We start from the raw sequence: 17190 nt of genomic DNA on the forward strand, positions 1-17190 counted from the left end.
AACGCTCCAATTTCAAACATTTGCCTTTTATATAGCCACGGATACTATCGAGCCGACAATATTAAACATCAGACCGCACACAAGGTTTTATCAGCGTGACCAAAGTAACAGTTTTCAATCATACAAACCGCGCACATATAACGGCAGCACAGCAGTAACGCAACAGACAACAAACTCAATGGATAAAAACAGCAGCTTACCGGTGGCGCATCTCTCCTGACGAGACAACATGCCAAAATGAATACTCGCTCCCGCTTATAGCCCGCGCTCATTCATTACTGGATTTAACACACCTGTTTGGGATTTGACTGGTCTGTGCTTCAATCAGGTAAGTGAAACCTCCCACCTATTATCCTGCGTTACATTACGAACACCCGTGACATAGTGAACGCGACACCTCCCACTTGACTGACTGATCATGTGATTTAAGGCGGTCACAGGCAAAACATTACACCACATAATACACACAATTTTTTTTTTTTTTTTTTTTTTTTTTTTTTTGTGAAGAATAGGACACCATTGTCATTGTTCAAGCACCTCCCCTGACAGATGTGTGGTGTTCTGCCAGGTTTGGTCATATGGGGTATGTACTCTTCATTCTTCGTGAATGGTGGTGCAAGTGGTGGTGAAGGCAGCATAGAAGCATACCAACCAGTGAGAGAGAAAGAGAGAGAGAGAGAGAGAGAGAGAGAGAGAGAGAGAGAGAGAGGTATCCTGGGGTAATGCCTTCAGAATTGGGGGGTTTGGGTGTTTAGGCAGCGCCTGGAGAACTGGTGGCCGAAGAGACGAGGTCTAGGAGTCACTGGTCTTCCACAGGGATGAGGACTACCAGTCTCCTCACGTCTCGCCGTAGGATGACTGACGTCAGCTGCTGAGTATTCCTCTTCAGTTGCCCAACTATTAGGGAGGCAGGGGGGCCTGCACACGTCTTAACGTCCGCGTCTCTCACAAGTCCTTTTTTGTCAGGGTACACGGCCTGGATCCGTCCGAGCCGGAATTGCCCTCGCAGTGCGTTCTGATCAGCAATCCAAACAATGTCACCTATCGCTACATTTCTTTGGGTCTGGTGCCACTTTGGCCGAATGAATAAGTTAGGTCCGGCCAGTTCACTCCACTTTTTCCAGAACATATCCACACCAATCTGGATGGATCTGAGACGGCGCCAGGGATGGGTGCACAAGTCAATTCCTCCTGTATCTCCCCCTTGCCTGGTCCTCCCGAGAAGCAGAGTATTGGGGGTCAAATACTCTATAGAGTCTTCTTGTTCTTGTGCCCTGGCGTCAATCGGCCTTTCATTGGTGAGGTTAGCTGCCTGGTAGAAGAGGGTTTGGAGCTCACCCCAGGTGAGTGAGCTTGTTGTCCCTCCGAGGCTAGTGAGAGCCCTTTTTATGAGCTTAACTGCAGCTTCCGCAGACCCGTTGCGATGAGGTGCGTCAGCCGGATGAAAGTTCCATGCCCACACTGTCCCATTCTTGGCGGCTTTGTCTTCTATGGATGCTTCCCGTAAGGTAGCTAAGTACCTATGCAAGTCTTGTAGGGCAGGTTTAGCTCCAATGAAATTGGTTCCCCTATCTGACCACAATTTTCTGGGATTGCCTCTCAATGCTACAAAGCGAGAGTAAGTTTGGAGAAAGCTTTCCGATGATTGGTCGTCAACGAGGTCCACATGGACTGCCCTTGATGCCATGCAACAGAATACTATGCCCCAAACTTTTTTTCCTGTTCTTTTCTTGACAGCATCCTTGATTTCAAAGGGGCCAAAGAGGTCTAGTGTGGTATACTCAAATGGGTTAGCACGCTGTGAGCGTTCTGGCGGCAGATCACTCATCATCTGCTGGCACATCTTCCCTTTCAGTTTGCGACATGTAATACAGTTGTTTGCAACTTTCTTTACTATCCTCCGACCTTGCACAATCCATGCCTTCCTCCTGGTGCGCAGAAGCGTGGCAGCAACACCTTCATGGTTCTCGTCATGAGCTTCTCTTGACAGTAGTGTTGCGAGCCATGAACGAAATGGAATTAAAGGAACAGCTGTTCCATCTTCTTTCCAGGACTGGATTCGTCCTCCACAGAGAAGGATTCCTGTGCTCTCGTCTCTGTGGACCACCAAGCGGTTCAGTGTTGAGTCCAGGAACTGACTGCCATCTTGGGCTGCGAGGACCAGGTCTTGGAAAGCTTGCGCTCTCTCCTCAGTTGACAGGATAGAACAGTTTGCCTCCCACTTTGATGAGTCAGGTGCCTGGCATTTTCTCAGCCAGGTTTCCGCAGCCCTTCGAGTCCAGGCTATGGAACCACACAGCTTAGACAGAGAACTGAAGCGTTGAGGTTCCACAAGACGTACCAAACCAATCGCCCAGGGCCTTCTCTGTCTGCCTGCCACTGATGTTGCACCCGGGACAGCTGGTGATGTTGATCTACCGTTGACCCCATGTCTGAGGTCCGCCTTGATGTCAGGCCCGTTAAGGTCAGTTCTTTCTTTTGACTGGGCCCTGGTAATCACAGCTGAGAAGGCTTTCCGCTGAAGTTTTCCCACATCTTCAGCAGCAGAGGGTGTAATCTCACTGGCCATCTTCATAGGCCAGTCGGTCTTAGGCCATTTCAGAAACTCAGGGCCTTGCTGCCATTCTGACCCTTCATTAAGTTCCTCCGGAGTTGCACCTCTGGTAAGAATGTCAGCAATGTTTCGTCTGCCTTCAATCCACCTCCAATCTTCCCCATGTCCGGCTTTCTGAATCTCACCGATTCGATTTGCGAAAAAGGTCTGGAAGCCGTAGCTGTCCTTTTGGATGGCTGCCAGGATTGTTTGGCTGTCCACAAAGTGAATCCATTGCTTGACTTTAATGTGGCAGTGCTTCTCAAAATACTTTTTTAGGCGGGTAGCGAAGACCGCGCCACAGAGTTCTGCTTTGATCACATCTCCCTTTTGGTCGAGAGGGGTGAGTTTAGCCTTGGATTCCACCAACTTCATTACCACCTTGTCTCGGATTTCCCACCGCAGGTAGAGTACGGCTCCATAGGAGGATTCGCTTCCATCTGAGAACGTGATCCCTGTCGGTGGGCCTATGGCTCCAGGAGGCGTGAGGCTTCTCTCAAACCTTACCTGGCCAAGCCTCACAAATTCTTCAAAGAGCGTTATTGCGGCTTCTCTAAGTTTTAGTGAGAGAGGGGCATCCCATGTGTCTTTAGATGGGTTGTCCTTGCCAGCTTCCTGGAATGATTCTCGTACCAACATCACTCCCTTCTGTTTGGCTGGTGAGGCAAGACCAACCGGGTCGTATAATGCGGCAATCTGGCTAAGAAGTATGCGTCGGGTAAGGGGATTTGGTGTTCCTTCCCTGACATCCTCCATACTCAGATTAAATCCTGTCCTCATTTTCCCTCTTTTCTTAGAGAAGTTGATAGAAGTCAGCAAACGGAGCTTGTCTGTCTCAGGTTCGTAACCGACCCCAAGCGCTTTGTTCTCCCCATCATGCATTTGGTTGGGCAGTACCAGGGTCGTGGGTACAGTTGTTTCAGAAGGGACTCCACTCCTCCCACTTTGGCATGACAGAACCCATGGTTTCAGGAAGAAGCCTCCCGCTCTCAAAATCTCCTCCACCCCTTTGGTGATCCTCTCCAGTGTCTTGAGGTCATCGTGTGAGGTCAGGATGTCATCCACATAGCTGTCCTCAGTCAGAGCTCGCCGTTCTTCAATCATATCAGCAAACTGAGGAAGGTTGGCTGTCTCTTTCATTGCAACTTGGGCAATACATCCTGCGGGTTTATCGCCGATATTTACTCTGACGACTGCAAACTCCTCAATGTTGTCCTCAGGGTTGTCTCTCCAGAGAAAGCGGTGGAGGTGAACTTCATCATCTTTCAGCCACACTGAGTTATACATCTTTTTTACATCACCCAGTGCTGCATGGAGTCCACTCCTGAACCTCAGAAGGACACCTCTGATGGGATTGAGTACATCAGGACCCTTGTGAAGGAGATCATTTAGACTTATGCCTCGGAACTCTTGGCTACTATTCCACACAATTCTCACAGGGGTTGAGGAGGAATGAGGGTTCGGTGCAACCAGATGGCTGATGTACCATTTAGGTCCTTCCCAGTTGTTAATTTCCTCCCTTGTGAGTTTTGCAGCAGCCCCTCTTGAAACCATTTCATGTATTTGTTCTTTGTATGCAGCCTTCCACACAGGTTCTTTCTCCAGACGTTTCTCAGTATTTCTGAAGGTCGCCTCCACTGCCTGCCGATTGTTTGGCAGTGCTGTGAGGTCTGTCTTCCAGGGATAAGCTGTGTCCCAGTGGGGAGAGTTGCTGTGTTTGTCCGCCAGCACGTATGTTAGGCATTCTTTTATCTTTTCCAGGTCCCGCTCTTCCTTAAGGGTCATTTCTTTTCCTCCAGGGGGGCACCTACCACACTTGCAGCCGCCACATTGAGGACTGCACGCAGCTCCGATACTGTCCCACCTGAACCACTCGAAGACCTCTTTGTTGGCGGTTGCTGTGCTCCGGATAAGCGCATTTCCTTCCTCTTCCCGAGGTATGATGGTCTCTTTATACGCCATCGAGGCTGATCTCATGGTTCTTGCAAGGTGAGTTTCGGAGCAGTACACGGCCATGTCAACTGTCTCAATGAGATCGGGATGGGTTCCCCCAACGGTCTTTCCTAGCGGACCATCCCAGAGAACGAGGTCTTCCACAATCCTGATTGGCTGGGGAACAAGACGACCTTCCCGATGACTGATAAGAAGGTCAATCTTTGTGGGACGGACCAGTTCGTCTCTGGGTACATTTGGGAAAAACTTCTGCAGTTGCTCGGCAGTGACTAATTGAGTCACCTCGGCGATGTTTTCCAGGCCTTAGCAGAGAATCCTATGCTCTGCCACTTTTCCCTTGGATGTCTTCACCTTCAGCCGCAGAGAATATCGTTTGGTCAGGACAGTCTTCTTCATCCCCCCAACTCCATGGACTATAAGCCTGATGTTCTCACCGCACAGTCCAAGGCGATCAGCAGTTTCATTGGTGATGTAATTGGTATCAGATGCGAGGTCGATTAGGGAGCCAATAAGGCATCCCGAGTTTGTCGTCACTTCCATCAGCATCATCACCACTGGATGTTCTTGCAGTCCATCTCCAGCCTTGGCACATACAGTTGATGATATTTTGTTTGAGAATGCATTCTTGTATTTCTCTCTTTGTTCTGGAGTAAGTTCTGCCAGAAACTCCTCTTGTTTGTTGGTTAGGCCAAGTTTCTTTCCTCCAATTTTTATGGTACTCTGCTCCTCACTGCTGTTGTTCTTCCTTGGAGTCGGTGGCTTAGGACACAGAAGGTAATTGTGGTCCGACACCCCTCCTTTCCGACAGTCTACTTTTGGGCAGAGGTATCTGGGTGTGCATCCTTTACCATCCTTGGGGTGGGGCCTCAAACACTTGGAGCACAACCCTAGCTTCTTCACATGGGCCCTTTTTCTTAAAAGATCTTGCTCCCTGAAGATCTTGCACGCAAATAGCTTGCCAGCATGAGAGTCATCTTCACAGACAGTACAGCAGGGATAGTCGTCCTTCTGACCTGCTGTGGATTTAGTGAAAGCCTTCCTCCCTCTCTTATCTGGGTAGTCTGCAGCACCCTTTTCCACAGGGCCTTTGTCCACAGGGCTTGGCTCCAACTGATCCAATTCCTCAAGAATCTCCTCTTGCCTTTTCAAGAATCCTAGGAGGCAATCAAAATGATACTTTGGAGAGAACCTGTTTGCTGGGTCAGTTTTGTGCATAATCCACTCCTTCTTGAGTGAACTGGGAAGCTTGCTTTCAAGAGATTGAGCAACAACACGGTTCTTCACGGCATCCTCTTCACCAAGAATCTGGAGGTTGTACAGTGCTCTTTCAACAGCCTGGATCAATTCAATGGTTCTTCTTGGATTGTTTCCTTTGACAGGGGGAAGAGACTGGACTTCGTTGGTGATCATTAGGACTATTTTTGCTTTGTTCCCGTATTTGCTGTCCAGCAGCCTGAACATATCGTCGGCGGATCCACAGCCAGATAGGACGAGATCCTTCTTGACCTTTTCGTGGAGACTATTTAATAAGTGGAACTTTTTTATACATTCCACACCTTGTGGGTTACCCAATTCTTGTAGGTCCTCCCACTCAGTCTTCCAGCGGTAATAGTCCCTCATGTCACCAGAGAAAGTCGGTAGCCGTGCTCTTTCAAGGCTGATTTGAGGCTTGAGATTAAAGTTTCCTTTGGTCCTTTCCGGGCTGCTCTGCTGTGAGAGGGGCCGTGTGTTCATGTTCAATGCCCCCGCATACGTTTTGGGCTTCAGCTGGAGATCGGCAGACATGTCAGGGAGAGAGATGAAAGGAGCATCTCGTATCGGATCACCAACCGCGCTGCTTTCATCTTCCAGGTTTCTTTCTCTACCCTTCACTTGGTCTGCTTCGTCCTCCTCCAGTTTGTCAGACAACGCCAGGACCCTCTTCTTTAGTGTCTTGTGGCGTGTCCTGAGATCTAATGCCCTCGAACCAGGAACCAACTCCTTCCACTCTACTAGCATTTCTCTGAGTTCAATGACCTCTCTCTCAAGACCTCTATTTCTTAGCCTACGGTCCTTGACTGACTTCCGAGGGTTAACTTCCTCTTCCTCTGCCTGAGTGATGGCCGACTCAGCTGTTTTGACCTGCTTAAAAAACACCTCCTCTGCATAGCTGGCCCAAAAGGTTTCCTGGGTGGCATTCTTTACCTCGAGGAACCTGTTCTCACACTCCGCTGTCTTCTCCTCAATTTGGTTTGCAGATTCTATGACCTCCTCATCTGTTGACTCTCTCAGGGCTTCAGCATACTCATGTCCCGCATCTATGACTTTAGAAAAGTCTGTCCTGAAAATCTTCCATTCACTGAGAACTTCAGTCGGTTCCAAGAGTCCCGGTTTGGTGAGAGTATGAGCCCTTTTGGTGAATGAAGCCTGTGCTCTTGATCGCACACTTTTAAGCTTTTCCAAGTCTGCCATTGTTACTCCCTTTGTGTTGACTGGAGAGACGTCAATGCCAATGTGCACACGAGCTCCTTTATCCTTGATCAACGGGCAGTTTGATTAATGATAAACTTGGGGTCAGTCAAAGAAGTGAGAGGCCAGCTGATCCTGGGTTGATTGAGCTTCCTTAATGAAGCAGTCCGTGGCTGTTTTAGCTGCATTCAATCCAGTGCAGTAGGCCGCGGTTTATAACTGTTCGGTTCTTTAAGAATATCCCCACCGAACGGGGCGTCAGGAGAGGACACGTTGTTACAACTCGTTGTGGGTTTTTATTTACCCTGATTTATTTTTCATAAACAATTGATTAGTCCACACACATCAGCAGGTTATAAACCTGGAGAAATGGAGAGGTTACAATGTAAACAACAATATTGATAGCCACATACATAATATACCATAAAATCTGAATATAAATATATATTACATATTATAACATATACAAATATAAGTAAAATATAAATTTCAATATAGTCAGTATTTAATCTTATAAATATCATAATATACTTAGTATTTAAACTAAATGACTACACAAAGCACATGCATATTAACACAGAAATGCAACAACTTCACACACACCAAATATACAATGTCAATGTTACACATTAAACCAATAGCGTTCTCAGTCTGTTGGCTCAAAGTGAAAACAGTGAGTGTAGTTCTAAGTGGCATCGCTGAGCATAGTAATCCATTACAAAATGTAAAGTGATCAACTACATTACCCATCCAGCACTGCAAACAGGAAGTAACTCGTGTGACAGTGAAACGCTCCAATTTCAAACATTTGCCTTTTATATAGCCACGGATACTATCGAGCCGACAATATTAAACATCAGACCGCACACAAGGTTTTATCAGCGTGACCAAAGTAACAGTTTTCAATCATACAAACCGCGCACATATAACGGCAGCACAGCAGTAACGCAACAGACAACAAACTCAATGGATAAAAACAGCAGCTTACCGGTGGCGCATCTCTCCTGACGAGACAACATGCCAAAATGAATACTCGCTCCCGCTTATAGCCCGCGCTCATTCATTACTGGATTTAACACACCTGTTTGGGATTTGACTGGTCTGTGCTTCAATCAGGTAAGTGAAACCTCCCACCTATTATCCTGCGTTACATTACGAACACCCGTGACATAGTGAACGCGACAATTATAATTTTCGGGAACCGAGTTAAACATAAATTGTAACCATTAATCTCCAAGTACAGCGTCCCTGGGAGGCCCAAACAAAGGTGATTGGACTCCGAGATGAAAATAACAGCGTTTCGACGACATGGCGACAAACACAAGCGCAACTCTTCCTCCTTCTCCGTCTGAGTGCAACAAGACCATGCCCCTTTTTGTGAATTCATGTGGGCGGATGTTAGTCAAAAAACTGTTTTAGTGACGTCATTACTGCAGGAACTAGAGGGATGTAGTCCAAACGGGTCATTTTTTTGTAGGCGAATTCTGTTAAATAAAATATCTCGCTTGGCATTGAACTTTGAGCTTTAGAATTTTACAGATATTATTTATACTCTAACAACAACATTACACACTTACTAAAGTTTGAAACATGGGATCACGAAGAAGGGGACCTTTAACTTGCCAAAGGTAAGTGAATTTACGACTCAAATACTATTTATCAACCATTAAAATTTATTAATTTTCATTAAAAGTATTTTTTTAATTGACATGCTTATATATAATATTTAATAAATACAAAAAACATACACACTTATAAAGAAAATAAGGCTGATGTCAAAAAAGCTTCAAAAAAAAGCTTCAAAAAAATTTAAAACAAATAAATAAAATAATTGCAAATAAAATATTAAAGTATACGTTTAATCACACTTTGCACACATAGGGACACAGTGCATTTTTGCTTTGAAAAGCAATGGGTAAGTAGTTCATAAATTTTGTCAATAAAACTGGAAAAGTACATAAACACTACACAATGGTGTGTGGTCTTGTTGCTTTATAATGAGTCCATGCAGGCTTATCTCTCACTGTGTGAGGCGGTGTGTGCGTCAACCCACCATTTTCTATGCATCAGCAGAGTGGAAGGAGTGCGATGTAAGGAGCCTTGCTCTTTCCTTCCTCGTCTTATCTATCGCTCCCTCTCTCCTCCTTCCAGTCGTGACTGGCACAGCTCCAGCCACCTACCCTCCCAAGAACCACTCTTTCACTGAGAGGCAGGGACAGAGAACAAGGCGCATAAAGGTCTAAACAAGCACCAGGCTACATATTCAACAGATTCAAAGATGTGAAACATTGCTAAGACTAGAGGTTGCTATTTCTTAGCTCAGGACAGTTATGACTCATTTAACAGGGTCATATCATATTTTCCATGGTCCTTCTGGGATAAAAAGAACTTGAGGTACTATAAACATTCTGTAACTTGCAGTCCAAAAAGAGCATTTCTTGACTTAACTAAGCAAAAATAAGTATCAGATGTACAGTGGCCCAGTAGAGCACAACACAACGAAATAGCTACAACACAATGCATACAACTAATTTTGTTGTTTTGTGCCAATTCGCTGGGTTAGCTTGTTTTCATTGTGTTGTGGCTTTTCTTCTGTGGTGTTGTGGCTTTTTTCTGTTGTGTTGTGGTAACTTAGTTTGTGTTGTGGCTAATTTCATTGTGATGTGGCTTACTTTCTTTCTGCTCTGTTAATTCCCTGTTGAAAAAAATAACATTTTGTTTTATATGTATTGACGCTTGGATGCTAGTTTATGATGTTCCTTTGCTGGTTTTTGCTGCTCCTTTGCTGGTTTATGCTGGTCATGTCCTGACAAAGGACCAGCATAATCCAACAAAAGGACCATCATAAACCAGCAAAGGACCAGCATTAACTAGCATCCAAGCGTCAAAACATACCTAACCAGCATATGGTGTGTTTTTCAGCAGGGTTTCCTGGTGCTGTGGCTTGTTTCCATTGTGTTGCAACTTGTTTCCATTGTTTTGTACTAATTTTGTTGTGTTATGACTTTTTCCATTGTGTTGTGCTAATTTGTGTTGTGTCTTGTTTCCGTTGTTTGTGCTAATTTATTTGTGTTGTGTCTGGTTTCTGTTGTTTTGTGGCTTGTTTCCGTTGTCTTGTGCTAATTTCATTGTGTTGCAACTTGTTTCCATTGTGTTTGGAAGCAAAATTTAAGCAAAATACACCGACTCTGATCTGAGATTTTCTTGTGTGGTGCACCACTGGGCCACCGCAATGATGCCTATTTTAAACAACACAAAGAAAATCTAAACAAAAAGCTGCAGCAAGGTTTCCAAATACGTATCATTGCCGTTCCTGGTCTGGGTGTAGCACCTACAGCTCTGCATATTCTTCTTAGGGAACACAATGTTATAAGCGTATGGTTGAAATAAATTTTTAACAAGTTTCCTGATAATATTTTTTTTTATTAAAGCTGTATTTAACAGTTTGTGCCGCACATTTTGGTACAAAACTAACTATGTCTGTTCTTTGGCTTTGCTAAGAGGCTGTAACAAAAGCTGTTCTGCAGCTGCTAAAACAGATAGTTTAATTCTGAGAGACAAAGACCGGGGGGAAATGGTTGTGAAAAACAAAAATAGGACTGTGATTGGCACAAATATAATAAATACACTAAAAAAAATACTTTTTGTGAAATTTTATTTTACATGCAGCAAAAGTATAGGTCTATTAAAACATAAAATGAAATAAAAAAATAAAGTGGATAGCATAAGCACAGCTCAAAAGGATTGATTAAATACTGTGTTTTCTGAACTAGCCTACATAACCATCTCTAAAATACAGCCACTTCATTTGTGCCATTTGGGTGTTGCAATTTATTCTGCTTTCCTTTTTCTTTCACTATGTATTTTGCAAGGGATTCCCAATTACACCCAAATGAGGCCGATACTGAAATGATCATGAATCAGATATATATATATATATGCATTCTGACAAAATACCACTAGTGAGAATCTAGAAGACCAGGGAGACAGCGGGTTTGCAAAAACACACACGGTGGCTGAACTTGACTGTGTAATTTTAATAGACTCTACCATGGATCACTGTTGTAATGAGCACACTGTAGAATGAAACAAGATTGTAATGTTCGAGCTTTCCATTATAGCCATTCATCTCGTTAACGGTCTCATCAGCGCAGTCTAATTTAAGCAAAATACACCGACTCTGATCACCATGTTGCTTGGTAACTAAAACGGTGCCCTTGCAGATTGCCTCTATAAAAATAACCATTTGCTTTGACCTGCGATGAAGCGTAACGGATAGAAAGAATAGATGGCAAACAAAACTGGCATTAGTATCATCATAATTTATCAAGGATTTTTGATATTCTAGATACTTTAATTTTCTAGACATCTCTCCTGCTCACCAAGCCTGCATTTATTTGATCCAATATACAGCAAAAACAGTAAAATATTTTAAGAATTTAAAAAATATATATATTTGAATATATTTCAAAAACTTAATTTATTGCTTTGATTTCAAAGTTGTTTTTTTAGCAGTATTACTCCACTCACATTATACTTCAGAAACAATTCTAATAATCTGATCTGCTGCTCAAAAAACAAATTATTTTTATTATGTTGAAAACAGCTGAGTTGGATTTTTGTTTTCTTTGATGAATAAAAAAATTTCAGAAGAAAAGCATTTATCTGAAATAGAAATCTTTTGTAACATTATAAATATGTTTATAATAAACATTATAAATGTGGATCATGTGTCACTGAAGAATGGAGTAATGATGCTGAAAATTTAGCTTTGATCACTGGAATAAATTATATTTTAAATATATAATCAAATAGAAAGCAGTTATTTTAAACAGTAAAAATATTTCACAATATTAGTGCTTTTGCTGTGTTTTGGTTTAAATAAATGCAGAAGAGACTTCTTTTAAAACATGAAAAATCTTAATGTTCAAAAAGGTTTGACTAGCAGTGTGTGTGTGTGTACACATATACACACACATATTGACACACACATACATACGTATATATACACACACACACACACACACGTTTATACTTAAAGATATAAACATTCTTATTTTGAAACTAAATTATTAAATTATATATATATATATATATATATATATATATAAACACACACACACCGTGTATATATAGATATACTGTGTATATTATATATTTATGTGTATGTGTATGTGTGTATTATATATATATATATATATATATATATATATATATATATATATATATATATATATATATATATATATATATATAATTTAATAATTTAGTTTCACTAAAATAATTTAAAAAAGGATAAATTTGTATTCATTTTCAAAAAAATTATATTCAAAATACAAATATGTTTATATCTTTGAATTGCTATTTTATTTAATATTAATTTAAATTTTATATATACATATTTTATTGGCCAAGACTAGGAGAAAAGACTGAAAATGCTTACAATAAATGTATGCTTGTTTATGATGCTAGTTTGCATAAAGCTGAAGTCAACTTTGTCGCGTCGCCAACTGTCACTGCACCTTGCCAATGCTCCCTGAAAATGATTGACTTGCAGTTGCTTTGTCACTGAAAATGGCTGTAACTGTAAGCAATCAAAAACAGTCAGTACACCTACATAATTATGCATATATTTAAGGGGTGAAATTGAATCGTGTCTGAGTGCTCATAAAAACAGCAACATACCAGCTTGCAGTCTGTGCGCGATGAACCGAATCTGAACTGCTGTACCGGCGGCAGACAGCCGTTATTCCGCATCCAGTCAAGCATCTCCACGCCCTCTGGTTTAACATGATTATGCACTGCATAAAATGGAACAAATCTCGCTGTCTGGCTGACAAACCCTGCTCGACTTATCATAAACCTGCATTGTTGCATTCATTAACCACAGCTTGTTATGTGATGTGGAAGAAATCTGCAGGGAGAACAGGCAAAGGATTTTGTCTTATTAAGCAGTGGTTGGATATCCAGCTGCGCAGTTTTAAGACCACTACAATAACTGTAAAGAGGCCTGACAGTGGAGAACTGCTGGCAACTGCAGAATGAACCTGCCACCTACTGAACCACTAGCAATTAAGCTCCAATGAAAGCCGGGAAGTCTTTTGTTCTTAGAGATTTTATGTAGCTTCATTTAAGTATTCTTAATTAATTTCTTACAATTCCTTAAAAAAAGTCAATTGTGTCAATTGTGGAAATATACAATTGTACAGAGCTATAAAACTAATGTGTAATTCATATCAAAATCTTTTGTCCAACCAGAGCATATGGAGATATCTGAGGAGGAAGAGACTTACAATTCATCTAAATATAAACAATTGCTGAAAATGTACTCATTCTCAGGCCAATCCGAGATGTAGATGAGTGTGTTTCTTCGTCAGAAAAGATTTGAAGAAATGTAGCATTACATCACTTGCTCACCAATGGATCCTCTTGCAGTAAATGGGTGCCGTCAGAATGAGAGTCCAAACAGCTGATCACAACATCACAATAATCCACAAAAAAAAATCCACACCACTCCAGTCCATCAATTCATTACAAAAATCAGTGTGTTTTTAAGATGTAACTACAAAATGTTGCTTCCAACCAAAATATGAGTCTATGATAATGCATTCTACCATAGAAAAAAAGTCCATCCCTGTTGTCCTCTCACATCAGAATCAAGAAACATATTCGTTTAGAACAGTTTGAGACTGTTTTTTCTTGTAAACTGTGCTTGATCTGTGCATATTTCTCTCCTGATTCAGGCTAGATGACTTCTTCACTGAAGAAACCAACATTATGGATATACTGTAGGACTCGTATTTAAGCCAGATGAAATGGTTTAATGTTAAAAACATCGAAATGATAGATTTGACTTGAGAAGTCCCAAGTTATGGCAAGTTATGTAATTCTAAATTTCTCCAAATCTTCTCTGATGAAGATGAACTATACAAAAATTTAATTGCATTTCTATTATTTAGAATCTTTTTTATTTCTGTCAGATTTAAAAAAATGTTGTCCCCAAAATGTATCTTAAGTATACCCTCACATGCAACGAAGATTAGCCTCTTAGCAGCTTTGTTTCGCAATCTCCTTAAAAAAAAAAAAAAAAAAAAAAAAAAAAACAAAGCCCCTCATTACATTTATTCCACAGGATTTAGAACAGTGTGAGAAAGATAGAGAAGAAGAAAATTACCACAGACAGGGAAAAGGTGTGTGTGTGTGTGTGTGAGTTTAGGTGTGTCACTGCTGTTGTGTGTGTGTATGAGATTAGGAGGTAATCGGGCATGGTCCAGGTTTAGCCACAAGACAAGTAATTGGTCCCAGCCATATCAAATGTCACACACATACACACTACCAAGCACACTACATTCAACACAGATGAAGGCGCTTCAGATCATCACCTGACCCCACTGCCCACTTCTTGAGGCTATCCTGAGAAACTCACCTGCACATGAAACAACTTATAAATTATGACCGACAGCTAGATACTGTGACTTGGTAATGCTGTAGTAAAAAAATCAAGATAACCAGCTTAAACATGTTAGCAAGTATCATCATAAACTTGATGCTAGCGATGCAAAACATGCTAGTGTAAGTTTGTGGCCATAAACTGAAAAGTTATTCTAATTAATAGGTTTTCAAAACTTCTAATAAGTAGTATAAACGGCTCTCAAACAAATGGATAATCTGATCCGTGCGATTATAAGAACAAAATATTCTTTAAAAAGCCAGTGGCAAGGATTCAAAAGGGCGATAACAACAGCTAGCAGTCTCCTCGTCGGGTTAAATGCTCTTCACCCATGACAGAGTCACCCTGAGCTAATCATTGTGATTCAGCTCGAAAGGAACAGGAACAAAGAATAAATCAGATCACAAATGGTGAGCCCCAGTCCTGAAATACTTTCATTATTACTCAGCAGTCCTTAACGAAAAATAGCAATACTTTTCCCATTTATGTCCACACTGAAGCAATCATCCTACTCCGAAGGAGGGTTATTCTCTCAGGACGATTTTCCAACATATCCTATTTCTCCACAAACAGCTATAAAACTGCAGAAAGGCGATATGGTCCAATCTTAGTGTACTTTGTACACATTGATGAACAATCAGCTATGCTAAAAATGCTAAATAGGTATGTGTAAACAAACTCCGTGAAGCTTGCTTCAATTACACAGGATTAGAGGGAAGTAGACAGTAGAAGAGATGCTACAAACTTAGTTTTCAGTAGCAATGCTGAACATTTTTTAAAACTAATGAAATTTAGCAGTAAAAAGCTACTAGACGCAGGTTAACATGACTAAGTGCTATACTGCAATTTTCTGTCACAATGTATTGCGGTAACAGTATTAGCCAAACAGCCTTAGGTAATAATCAAACACACTCTCTTAAAATGTTTCTAAAAATGGATAGAAACTGTTTGTTTTAGCAGAAAGACAAGAAACATTAGTCGAGAGTTTGTGCTGATTACGGACCAATTATCAAAGTGCTATATCACAATTTACTAGCATAGTAGGGCTGCACGATAAATCGCATGTGATTTGTCATGAGCATCTTGTCAGTAAAGCCGGTGCTGTGATTAGTAGTAAATCTCCAGCACATGCGTTCAGATGGAGTGCCATTTAATACACAGAGCCGTAGAATCACTGACAAGTTACGCAATATCGCGTTCATAATCGAATGTGATTCATCTGCGATTATGAACGCAATATTGCATAGCTTGTCAGCGAACTACGGGCTCTGTTTATTAAATGCTGCTCCATCTGAACACACGTGATGGAGATTTACTACTAATCACAGAACTGGCTTTAGTGACGAGATGTCCATGACAATCACATGCGATTTATCGTGCAGCCCTATATCATAGCATATTGCGCCAACAGCATTAGCCAAACAACCTGAGGAAATAATCGAACACACTCTCGTAAAATTGCATGGTTTTAATAACTGCTTGTTTTAAAGTAAACAGACCAAAAACATCAATGCCATGTACTGCAATTTTCTGTCACAATGTATTGCAGTAACACCATTAGCCAAACTACCTGAGGTAATCATCAAACAAACTCTCCTTAAATGTCTCTTAAAATGCAATAAATGGCTATAACAATGGTTTGTTTTAGTGGTGAAGGACAAGAAATGTTAATACCAAAAGTTTATGCTGTCTGCTGTTAGCTACTATAGAGCAAAATAGGTTTTTGCTAACAACATAAAATTTTAAAATTAAATTAATTTAAATGTATGCATTTGGCTTTTATCCAAAGTGACTTACAGTGCATTCAGGCTATCAATTTTTACCTATCATGTCTTCCCGGGGAATCGAACCGCCAACCTTGCGCTTGCAAATGCAATGCTCTACCAATTGAGCTACAGGAACCTTAGCCAACAATCTGAGGTAAAAAAAAAAAAAAAAAAAATCTGACTCTCCTAAAATGTCTTATAAAAATGCAATAAATGGCTAAAAACAAAACAAAACTTTTGGAAATAATGCTGTTTGGTGTTAGCTACTATTGGCTGAAGTAATATTAAAGAATGGAGATTTGTCCATCAGTTTTTAATTAGCTGCCATAAACTGAGGAGTATCATTGCATAGTGCAGCTAATGTAGCCAACTGTTTTTAAAGTTTAGCTTGATTGTAGCATAACAACTTACGTAGTACAGCTTGAAAAGCTACAGTTTTAAAGTAGTTTCTCCAACACTGGATAAAGCTAAGCATTTACTCCATGCCCTGTTCCTAAGAAGGAAATTTAAGCATTTAGACCTCATTAACTTTTGTGAAATACCCCATTCTTCTGGCTCCCTGCCTGTCTGTCCGCATTAATGAAGAAAGAGAGCAAAAGAGCACACTGGGATAGCTTTTGGAGGATCAGGCCCTTAGGTACATTTGGGTACTTTTTTGCCAGTTTGTGTCTCCTGATCCCACTGGTGCCCATTACTGAGTGAGGATGACAACAACAGACTTCTCTTTTTGGGTGCAAGAGATCATCTATCATCACATTTTACAACAGAGGTACTCACATACACACTTAAACACCAAGATACACACACACACACACTTGGTTCTCATGACACAGCCCATTACGTGTGACCTTTTTCATAAAATGCCTCCGAGAGCTTTTCACTCAAGACAAGATGCTTCAGGACCAGGTCCATATGCCATATCCTCCTAGTACCCGAGGTTTCTATTCATTCAGGGAGCCTTTAATTAGTTGGTTGGGTCA

At 41.3% G+C, this 17190-nt stretch overlaps 1 protein-coding gene across 2 annotated transcripts in view; it reads right to left on the reverse strand.

Annotated features, from left to right (window-relative positions):
- LOC132159745 (protein phosphatase 1 regulatory subunit 29-like) overlaps nucleotides 1-17190 on the reverse strand; it is a 71091-nt gene that overhangs the window by 42186 nt on the left and 11715 nt on the right. Inside the window, exon 2 of one of the 2 annotated variants that reach the window (XM_059569342.1) lies at nucleotides 9048-9196. The exons of the other annotated variant lie outside the window; for it this stretch is intronic. The gene's annotated coding sequence lies outside the window, so the exon portion shown is untranslated. The remainder of the gene's footprint in view (nucleotides 1-9047; nucleotides 9197-17190) is intronic. 2 annotated transcript variants of the gene reach the window in all.

The sequence above is a fragment of the Carassius carassius genome, chromosome 16, assembly GCF_963082965.1.
Source record: "Carassius carassius chromosome 16, fCarCar2.1, whole genome shotgun sequence".
Classification (NCBI taxonomy): Eukaryota; Metazoa; Chordata; class Actinopteri; order Cypriniformes; family Cyprinidae; genus Carassius; species Carassius carassius.